This window comes from Halictus rubicundus, chromosome 14 (assembly GCF_050948215.1).
Source record: "Halictus rubicundus isolate RS-2024b chromosome 14, iyHalRubi1_principal, whole genome shotgun sequence".
NCBI classification, from domain to species: domain Eukaryota; kingdom Metazoa; phylum Arthropoda; class Insecta; order Hymenoptera; family Halictidae; genus Halictus; species Halictus rubicundus.
Genome location: NC_135162.1, coordinates 1,263,601 through 1,274,318, shown reverse-complemented (window position 1 = coordinate 1,274,318; position 10,718 = coordinate 1,263,601). Strand labels below are relative to the sequence as shown.

General features: G+C 35.4%; 1 pseudogene; it reads left to right on the top strand.

The window, feature by feature from the left end:
* The first annotated feature begins 1,904 nt into the window (after nucleotides 1–1,904).
* LOC143360940 (uncharacterized) lies at nucleotides 1,905–2,452 on the top strand (annotated as a pseudogene).
* Nucleotides 2,453–10,718: the final 8,266 nt, after the last annotated feature.

Below are 10,718 nucleotides of genomic sequence, written 5' to 3'. Positions count from 1 at the left end.
CCGCCAAGTCAGTTCCCATAGCCTCCCTGACAAACTACATGCTGCCGAATATTGCTAACCATTTCCCAATGATGCAAAAGTAAGACTGCTGAGGAACTTTCCCGCCTAGATTGAACTTTTATCTAGCTCTTTCCACTATGGAAAAGTCCCGTCTCTGCATTATTGGTAAATTTTTCGAGGCATCACGGACCCTTGCGATCGGCGTCGGCACACGTACACGCCATCCACGCTGTCGCGCCGCGCATGCTCCTATAGGCCTCTGTTTTACCGATACAGTGACTGCTGACGATGAGAGAGATCGGGAACAGAGTGCAGCGCTCGTAGCGAAAAATGCCGCAACTATATTTTGATGTAGTACTCAATGATCCAATTTTTCTGGGTTCCCGCATTTATTTGATTAATACGTAAGCATACAACGTGATTGGCGTTGCATTGAGATCCTATATGTTCCCGCTAGGCGGGAAAGGTCCTACGAACTCCATACGAACTCTAAATCTCTCGATATTTACGATAATGTCACTCGACAAGCAGTATGCTGCTGAATATTGCAAATTACGGCTAAAAAACGCAAAAGTAGGACTTCTGAGGACCTTTGCCGCCTAGATTGAACTTTTATCTAGCTCTTTTGACTACAGAACAGTACTATCTTTGCATTATTAAGAAATGAAAGCGGGCATCCCGTACCCTTGCAAATCTCGTGTACGTGTGCGGAACTAGGGAGGGGATGCACGCACACAATCTTGAGCCCCGGCCACCGCCTTACCATGGAGGTAGAAGCATTATGGTGTGGGCATGTTCTTCTCTTAGCGGTCTTAGCAGGGCAGGCGCAAGGCAGGTTCAGCTCGTTCGCCGGAACCCGGCCCCGCGTTTTGAGAGGCCCCGCGGTCTACGAAAATTATCCAATTAAAAAACACCGATTTTGATTAACTTTTTACAGAATGATGATACCATTGACAGATGCAAGACATTTTTTTAGTAGCGATGATTTAGTTTAAAGGAGTGACAAAAATCATCAAAGTTCAATGTAACTTCATAAAGTCCTCATATCCTGGAAACTACTTTAGATAAAAAAAATCCAGACGCTTTCAGAGAAATGTACTTTTTAGAGGAATTAAACTACATCAATAGTTTTTTGCAAAAGTCATACATGATTACAGATTTTGCACTTTCATTGAATTTTGTGCCCCTTGAAAGCGAATTATGGATGCGAAAAAATATTACTTGGATTTGTTTAAAAAATTGCTTAAAAAAATAGAAATAAGACTCCCCAATTTTTGCAAGTCTGTTGACGCAGCTCCTACGAACTTGCATAGGAACTGGGGCACAGCAAAGCCTGACATTTACTAGTGGTTGTGTGTCAGTTGCCGTCTTGCGGTTCATATGTTTTAAACAAATACGCATCAGGCTATTGCATTGCTACGGTCTTTGATGCTGAGCGTTAGTCAATCTCTTGACGCGTGGCAAGGACTGTGATCGTTACGTTTCGGTAAATTTAAGACGACGAATATTTTTCAAAGTTATATTGTGGTATAAACCGTGACATATACATTTTCAAAACGTTTGATTTCTGGTAAGTACTTTTTTCAATTATTTCCCCTCTTTTAAGTTAAAATCAACCTTAACTGAAAAAGTGTCGCAGAAAAAAAGGATGTCAGTCACACAAATTAAATCCAATACATATAACTAGTTCAGAATTTCAATTCGTTATTATTAAATTAATTTCGCCCCAAATGTTAAAATTTCGATAAAGTGAGCAAGAACAGAGAAATGTTTCAACTATATACAAACTAATGAAATATGTAGTTTATCCTATCTTGCAGTAAACGTTTTTTGGCACCCGATTTTATTCATTTTTGTAACAGATAAAATTTTATACACAGAAATATGTTTTTTTAAGAACCGCTATGGCTAGCAGGGATAGAGGATCGTTGACGGAAATACTTAAGTGGGGCTGAAAAACTGAAACGGAACAAGCAGCGAGACGATTATATTAAACAGCAAACAAACAACATTTTGAAGTAAGTAATTGAAACTACTAGTCATTCAAGACAGCCAAACGAATGTGAAGAACATACGGCAATGAATCATATCCCTTTGGAAGAGGAAAACGAAGAGTTGAATACACTTGTGATGGAAAATGAAGAAGACACCAACGAAACTGAATTGAACGAAAATGGAAACAATAGAAAAACGAGCGATTGTGAAACTCATCAAGAAAAAGATATTGAAAATATGGAAATTGAAGCACAAAAAGAAGAAAACAGAAATTTTGACATTGAAGATCCTAGCACGTGGCCAATTGACAGAACACAACAAACAGTAAATTTAATAATTCAGCATGGTCCTGTACAAGTTACTCAATTTAACTTCCCTAAGAACGAAAATAACAGGAACTTTTCTGCAACATATTTTACAAGAATACTGACGAATGAACAAATGACAAAACGAAGATGGCTAATTTATTCTATATCTAAAGATAAGGTTTACTGTTTCGCTTGTAAATTATTTTCCACTACTGATATTTCGGTGGCCCGCAGGCCTTCGAAAACACATTCTTCGCGTAACGGTCGAGTATTTTCATATTTTGCCATGAGCTCGAATTCTGGTAAACGTAAAATTGAAAATGAACATCGGCAGTTTATCGATAGTTGGACGTACGAGTACTTTTTTACTTGTATCAATGAAAGTGCTGTTTCTTTGATATGCAGTGAAAAAATATCTGTGTTGAAAAAATATAATATTAAGAGACACTATGATAGTAAACATTCTTTAAAATTTAATAATCTGGAAGAACAGTTACGCAAAGACATGGTGGATGAATTACAAGCGAGTTTAAATTTAAAGTTGCGAAATTCACTTGAGAGTACTGCATCCACCGCAGATAGGGTAGTTCGTGCGAGTTATCTTGTTAGTCAAATTTTGGCAAAAAAGATGAAACCCTTTTATGACGGAGAAATTGTGAAAGAATGTTTATTGGCGATAGCAGATGCTGCCTTCCCCAATCAAAAGGATATAATAGGATATAATTTCCAAAATTAGCTTGTCGCGATTTACAGTCGCAAGGAGAATTGACGAACTATCAGAGAATATTGAGGACAGTTTGCGGACACATATTTCCAAGTTAGAATGGATTTCTCTAGCTGTGGATGAAAGTTGTGACATAAATGATACCGCACAACTTGCTGTATTTTTAAGAGGAACTGATTTCAATTTCAATGTAACGGAAGAATTTGCATCTTTAGTTCCTATTGTAGGAACTACTACCGGAGAGGATATATACAGAGAAATAAAAACTGTTCTGAATGTATTAAATATCCCAATGGAAAAGATTGTTGGAATAAGTACAGATAGTGCTCGAGCCATGTCCAGTATGAATGTTGGTTTGTCGGGATTATTATCGAAAGATATTAAAAATTTAACAGGCCGTGAAATATTTATTTCGCATTGTATTTTACATCAAGAAAATTTGGGTGCTAAAGTTCTAAAAATGTCTAATGTAGTTCCACCTATTATTAAAATTGTAAATTTTATTAGATCTCGAGGACTAAACCATCGTGAGTTTAAAGAATTTTTAAAAGATATGGAAAGCGAATATGGCGATATTCTGTTTAACACTGAAGTTCGGTGGTTAAGTCGTGGTACAATGCTTAAGCGTGTACCAGGGTCTTAGAATACTAAATTCATTAGAGACATTAAGAGACCGTAGCGAATACACAGACCGAAATTGGAACTGGCGACGCAACAAAGTATTTAATGTTGTCTTCGTTGCGGCCCGCGCATAGTATTAGATTTCCACTTTTGGCCCACCGCAGTCTGCGAGTTGCTCATCACTGATTTAAACAGAACAGCCATAAAAGGGCATCATTATTCATCGCATTCAATTCAAAACGAATTAATAAGTGCAATGGCAAATAAAGTACAAAAAGTAATTATCGATGCAATAAGGAGAGCAAAATATTATTCCATTTTATTGGATTGTACACCAGATGCGAGCCATCAAGAGCAATTATCGGTTGTTCTTCGTTATGTCAACATAACAGATGAGGAGGTTGAAATCAAGGAACATTTTATCGAAATAGTTCACGATACAACAGGAAAAGGACTATCTGAAACTATCATGCTCATTCTATATCAGTTGGGAATATGGGTGAGAAAATTGTCTATGTAAGTCATGAGCATGGGGACCCCGTGACGGGGATAGCTACAGACAAATACACTCTAAGAAACTTTCCGAGAGATAGAATGGATCAATTTTCAAAAGCCGTAACGACGCGAACCAGCTATAATGAAATGATTGAAGCGTTTGATCGTAACGGTCTTTCACGATTAAAAGAGTTTTCCATAGCGATGTTGGAAACTCATCTTTCATATGATGAAAAGTTAGGAACGCACCCTACCGCATTGGCTCAGGGTTCTTCGTTTCTCATGAATATAATGAGAGTTGCTGGCTATGGTAGGGCGTTAAAACATAGCGCTGCGGCCAAGTCCGCGCCCGCGAGGGAAGGTAACTATAACTATATGACGCATAAGATAAAAGCCGATTATCGACTGCTTCTCGCCATAAAGGCGCGGGGAGCCAAAGTCGTCTTCAGCCCGGGAGATACCTTTCTGACTACTGTGTTGATTAACCCAGCAGCTTCATACCATAAAGTATTATTGGGAAGAGCAGCTAAAGAGACTTTGACTAATGGGACTATGCCATTGTACAAATGGTATAACTTCTTTTGTTTTACTATTAAATCTACTCTTGAACTAAAACTGATTCACGGGATTGTTTCTCATATTGAAAAATATACGAAAAGACCTCCATTTATAATAAAACAGCGGGATTATTCTCAGCTTTCGGAACTTCAACTGTGTTATAATATTTCTAATATCTTTGAATGTTTGCTAAATATCTGTGAACTTCGATGCTCACAAACATCACGAAGTATATCAGTTGGGAATAAAAATATCCGACTGTCGCGGACAAGGATATGATAACGGTGACAATATGAGGGGAATATATCGAGGAGTACATACAAGCAAATATATTACGCGTAAATCCTAAAGCGTTTGACGTACCAGTCACAACTTGAATTTGTTATTGGGAGATATAGCAAAATCATCAACCCAAGCACTACATTTTTTTGGTGTTTTACAAAAGATTTACACGATATTCGCAGCATCGGAAGCGAACGGAGGGTGCGGAGGGTGCGGATTTTTGCGTTCGGATGTTCTAAAAAAACACGTTGAAAAAATTACACCTAAACCATTATCAGAAATTAGGTGGGAATGCCGTTTTGATAGTGTAAAGGCTATTCGATTTCAAGTTCGTCAATTTCGAAACGCCTTGATCGAAATTGGCAACAACGCATCTGAAAAAAATTGAAAATTGAGATTTTGTCTATAGAGCGCAAGATAAATGAATTTGAATTTATTGCCAGTCTTATCATTTGGTACGAAATATTATAAAAAATTAACATCGTCAGCAAAGTATTGCAAAATCAAAAGATGCAAATCGATTTGGCCACGAAGCATTTGAAAGGTCTTAACGTATTCTTTGCGGAATACAGAAGTAAAGGATTTAGCAAAGCTATGATCGCAGCAAATGAAGTTGCAAAGGAAATGGACATAACACCAGATTTCAAATCATCATACAGGGGAAAAAGACGGAAATTATTCGATTATGAAGGACAGGATGAATCATCGACGATCAGCGACAAAGAATACTTCCGTGTACATTACTTTTTAAAAATAATAGATACTGCGTTAGTATCCTTTAAAAGTAGATTCGAATTATATGCAAATCATCAAAATATTTTTGGTTTTTCTACTAATGAATGAGATTGGGAATTTAGATGATAAATATTTATTAAAGTGTTGTCAAGATCTTCACTTACATTTGGAAGGAGATTTCGACTGAACTGAAATGTTTGAAGAAATTAAGATGTTCCGATCAATGACGCAAACCAATTATTCGGCAATTACATTGTAAAGAACAATCTCTCGGAAGCATATCCAAATTTATTAATCGCATTAAAAATTATGTTAACGACGCCAGTAACCGTGGTTTCAGCAGAACGTAGTTTCTCGCGGTTGAAACTAATAAAAAATTATCTGCGATCATCGATAAGCCCAGAGAGATTTTCATCTCTGACTATTCTGTCAATAGAAAATGAAGTAGCAAATTCAATCGATTTTGATGATGTTATCAAAGATTTGGCGTCGAAAAAAGCGAGAAAAATTATTTAATATTATTATTGGATTGTATTATTATTTAATATCCATCTTATAAAAAATATATAGTATGTAACAGCATTTGTAAATAAATAATTCCTCGTTGTAAAATTTAACTGTAGGATTTGAATCTGTATTCAGGCCCCGCAAAAGGTCACGTCGGCTCTGGGTCTTGGTGCGATACGCCGCACAGTGGGCAATTTGGACGAAATCGGATTCAAAATCAAAGAACTTTCGATAGAAATAAGGTAGAGCGATGAAATTTTTTTTAATTAAAGCTGAAACTTTGTAGAATATGGGAAAAATAGGGAAATTATGGTACGAACGTTTTTTAACATTGACAAAAATTCGTTAAACTTGCACAATTTTAAGAAAATTGTGGTTTTTCCAATACCAAGAGCGGAAAATTTTTTTTTAACATGCTATACATCATTTCTCATAGGTTTTTTCACGCTGATTTCAAATCTGGTCTCAAAATTTGTCTACGACCTCAGGATTTTGCAAAAAATAGATTTTTGTGACAAAAACTAATGAAATCATTTTTTCGTTGAAACGATTTGATAACACACTAGTTTGAAGGTATATCGTATTTTCATATATAAAACACAATAAAAATAATAATAATGTAGTAATTGAACGTTTTGAGTTACTTACGAAACATGAAGTACTTCGCATCTCGTCATCACTTAACGTATCGCTGTCATTGCTACTGGCACTTCCTGCAGACTGTGTGTGGCTGTAATGTAGTATAAATTAGATATCTATTGTCCATAATTATATTTTCATTTACAGAGGAAGTAGGGTAAAGTATTTAATTTTTTTAACTTACGTATTTTGATCAACGAAGTTTCTAATTTTCTTTCTTTGGTACAACTTTAATCGATCTTTTACTAATATAAGTGAAATTTTCGGCTCGGTTAAGTACACTGTTCGATTAAAAACGTCTAGGATTCTATTCTTTCGGCTATTTTGTCGTGAATGAAGTAACATATTTTTAGATTCTAACTGAGCTTCTAACTGAGAACTGCATAATGCTTCGCTCTTTTCCAAATAACTAGTTCGATTGGTCCTTCTATACGTTTGTATATTTCTTCAAGATAAGGAGAGCGGACCCTCATCTAGTCTCGTCTCAATGTCTTGTATCTCAAGTACGTGTTCGACTAAGTTTCTTATTCATCGGTAATTTCCACATAGGAACAAGCATTTTAAAATATGGGATTTAAGAAAGAAGAATATTAGTAAAAGATCGATTAAAGTTGTACCTCAAAACGTTCAAATACTTCATTATTATTATTTTTATTGTGTTTTATATATGAAAATAAGATATACCTTCAAACTAGTGTGTTATCAAATCATTTCAACGAAAAAATGATTTCAATAGTTTTTGTCACAAAAATCTATTTGTTGCAAAATCCTGAGGTCGTAGACAAATTTTGAAACCAGATTTGAAATCAGCGTGAAAAAATCTATGGGAAATGATGTATAGCATGTTTTAAAAAAAAAATGTTTTCCGCGCGTGGTATTGGAAAAACCACAATTTTCTTGAAATTGTGCTAGTTTAACGAATTTTCTCAAGGTTAAAAAACGTTCGTACCATCATCTCCCTATTTTTCCCAAAAAATTAAAATAATTTCATCGCTCTACCTTATTTCTATCGAAAGTTCTTTGATTTTGAATCGGAAAAAAAAGCGGAAAAAAATCCATAAACACGAAACTACTAACGAATTAGTTTGAAAATTTGTGGAAAAATTGCCACAGGTAGAACGCTTATTTGGTAAAAATAATTTTTTTTAATTGTTAAACATTAACTAATATGAGCTAATCCAAAATCTCTGTTTTCCGCTCATTTTTTATTTATGAAAGTACATACAAAATCTGTTAAGCGATTTTGATCTAGCACTGATCGTTTTGGCAAGGTATAATATTGAACAAACTTTTTGTAAAAAATCTCACCTCCTTCGGCCCCTCTTGGCCGCAATTCAAGTTTAAATATCATCTTCCAGAATTTCCAAAAATGAATCGTACGGACGTTATGGTGTATTTCATGTTTTAGGTGAGTTATTTTAGAAACATATCTAAATAATAAACAAAAATGTGAAATTTATATGATTTATTATGCGTTTATGGATAAAAAAATATTTAATAACATTTTTTTTTATATAACATAAACTGTTTTTATAGTGCTCATTAAACCACTTCCATAAAAATGCCAGTTGCATTTTTGTAACAGTGGTCCAGTGAACGGAATCTTTGTTTATTTAACATAAAAAAATTGCTATTAAATATTTTTTGTACAGGCTGTATAAAAAGTAATGGTCATCCGTCCTAGGGGTGAATCTACACCTCTGGCTCGGTGGACATTTGTAAAAGAAACGCCGCAGAATTGTTTATAACAAAGAGAATTATTGTTAAAGTTTTTTCTTACATCAACACCTTCTACTCATTGAGAAGAGAAAAAGCTTGAAAGGAACCATTTGTCGCAAACAAATAGTTATTGAGATATAAGCAGGCAAAGTTTTTGCAAAAGTTGATTGTGTGAAGTTGTACGTGTAGACAAAAGCCGAATCGTGTGCGTGCCTCGAGGCAAACGACATCTAAAGGAACATTCATCGCTAGGCCCGTACCAAGTCATTATCTGCGTGCTCATTCGGATCATATATTTGAAGTTGCGAAATATGAAAGAAAACCGTATATCCAATGTTATACATACAAGTACTAATCCTACAGTATAAAATACTAATGTAAAGTTTACTTACAAATTTTTCAGGATCGTCTGTTCCTTCGGCGGATCCACAGGACACTACTACCATTTTCGGTAGTCTTCCGGGTTCAATGTGGGCACCACCAGTGTCCGAACAGACTTGTAATCGTTCTTTAAAATTCCGCCGCACTTTTTCACATATGTCCACTTTATTTTTAATTATTTCAAACGCGTTCTCAATTTTATTTTTTTAAATCCGCGACGGTCCGGAATATTTCTTGCACCTACCCGTACCCTACGATAAGCTAATAATACGCGATATACTTCATGTGCTTCTGAATAATTTCGATTTGCTTCGTCAATAGCGCAAAGCATTAACCGCACATTGCGAGGATTGTAATTGACTGGCCGTCGAGGCATGACGAAGCTCGTGAAATAATCGGTAAAAAAAGAATAAAAATGATTAATAAAATTAAAACACTATTTTCTGTAATTTCTTTTTTCACTTTCTGTAATTTAACAGCGAACGAGATGTTACTCCGACCACGATCAAAATAATACTGCGATTTCAATGCAATTTCAGCGCGAAGACTCTGCTCTCGCAGCATACAATGTATTCGATCAACGCTGATCGTTTGAAACAAAAGAAATCGTTTCCAAGGAAATATTGATTTTTCGAGAGTCATCTGGAAATATTGATTCTTGTAACAGTGTGCTCTGGATGCGACGGAGGAACAGGAGATTCTGAAGAATTTGTAAGTATACTTTAAATTAATATTTCATAATGCAAGATTAATATTCGTATGTATAACATATTGCATATTAGGTTTTCTTTCATATCCCTTTAAATGTCGTTTGCCTCGAGGCACGCACACGATTCTGTTCTGTCTCATCGACACGGCCAAGTGTACTGTAGGAGTAGGCTTTTGTCTATACGTACAGTCCAGTCCACACATAATATCATAATTGTATGACGCACAGAGACGAAACCTCTTTGTAAATAAGGTTGACCTTGCTAGCTTTCTGAGCAAGTAGAAGACATATATAAATGCTGAGTACGAAATAATAGCACACTTACAAAATTTTTACATGTATTTCCACAAAAAAGAAAGTTACATAATAATTAACAGCAAATTAATAATGGGTGTATCCGCCTTTATTTTGTACTACTTCGACCATCCGATTTGGTAAGGATTAATATAGCTTTTTAATTGTATCTTGCGACAAATTACCCCATTTTACCTTAATAGCTTCTTTTAATTGTTGAATATTATCATACTGTTTTCCATTCTTGTAGTCAGCTCGTGCGAGTTGTCCCCAACAATTTTCAATAATATTCAGGTCAGGGAAGCGTGCAGGCCATGGCATAACTGATACATTTTCTCTTTGAAAAAATTGTTCTACGATTTTAGCTCGGTGAATGGCAGCATTGTCACGTTGAAAAATAAATTTACCTTTGGTAATTCGTTGTGCATGTACGTTAATTTGTTGCGAGATTAGATTTATATATTTCTGACTATTAATTTTTCCTTCAAGAAACTGTACATCTGTTTTACCTTTGTATCCAATTTCGGCCCAGACCATCACACCACCCCCACCCATTTGTCTTCGTTTTTTCACAATTTTTTATTTTCTTTCGTGGTAATAGAATGAAAATCCATTTGGCCCATCCATATTGAACTTCTTTTCGTCCGTAAATAAAATACGTCTTCATTTATTCTTCCAGTGAATACGTTCTTTTGCAAATGTTAATCGCTGCTCCTTACGATGTTTTGTTAACGGAGGTTTTTGTTTAATT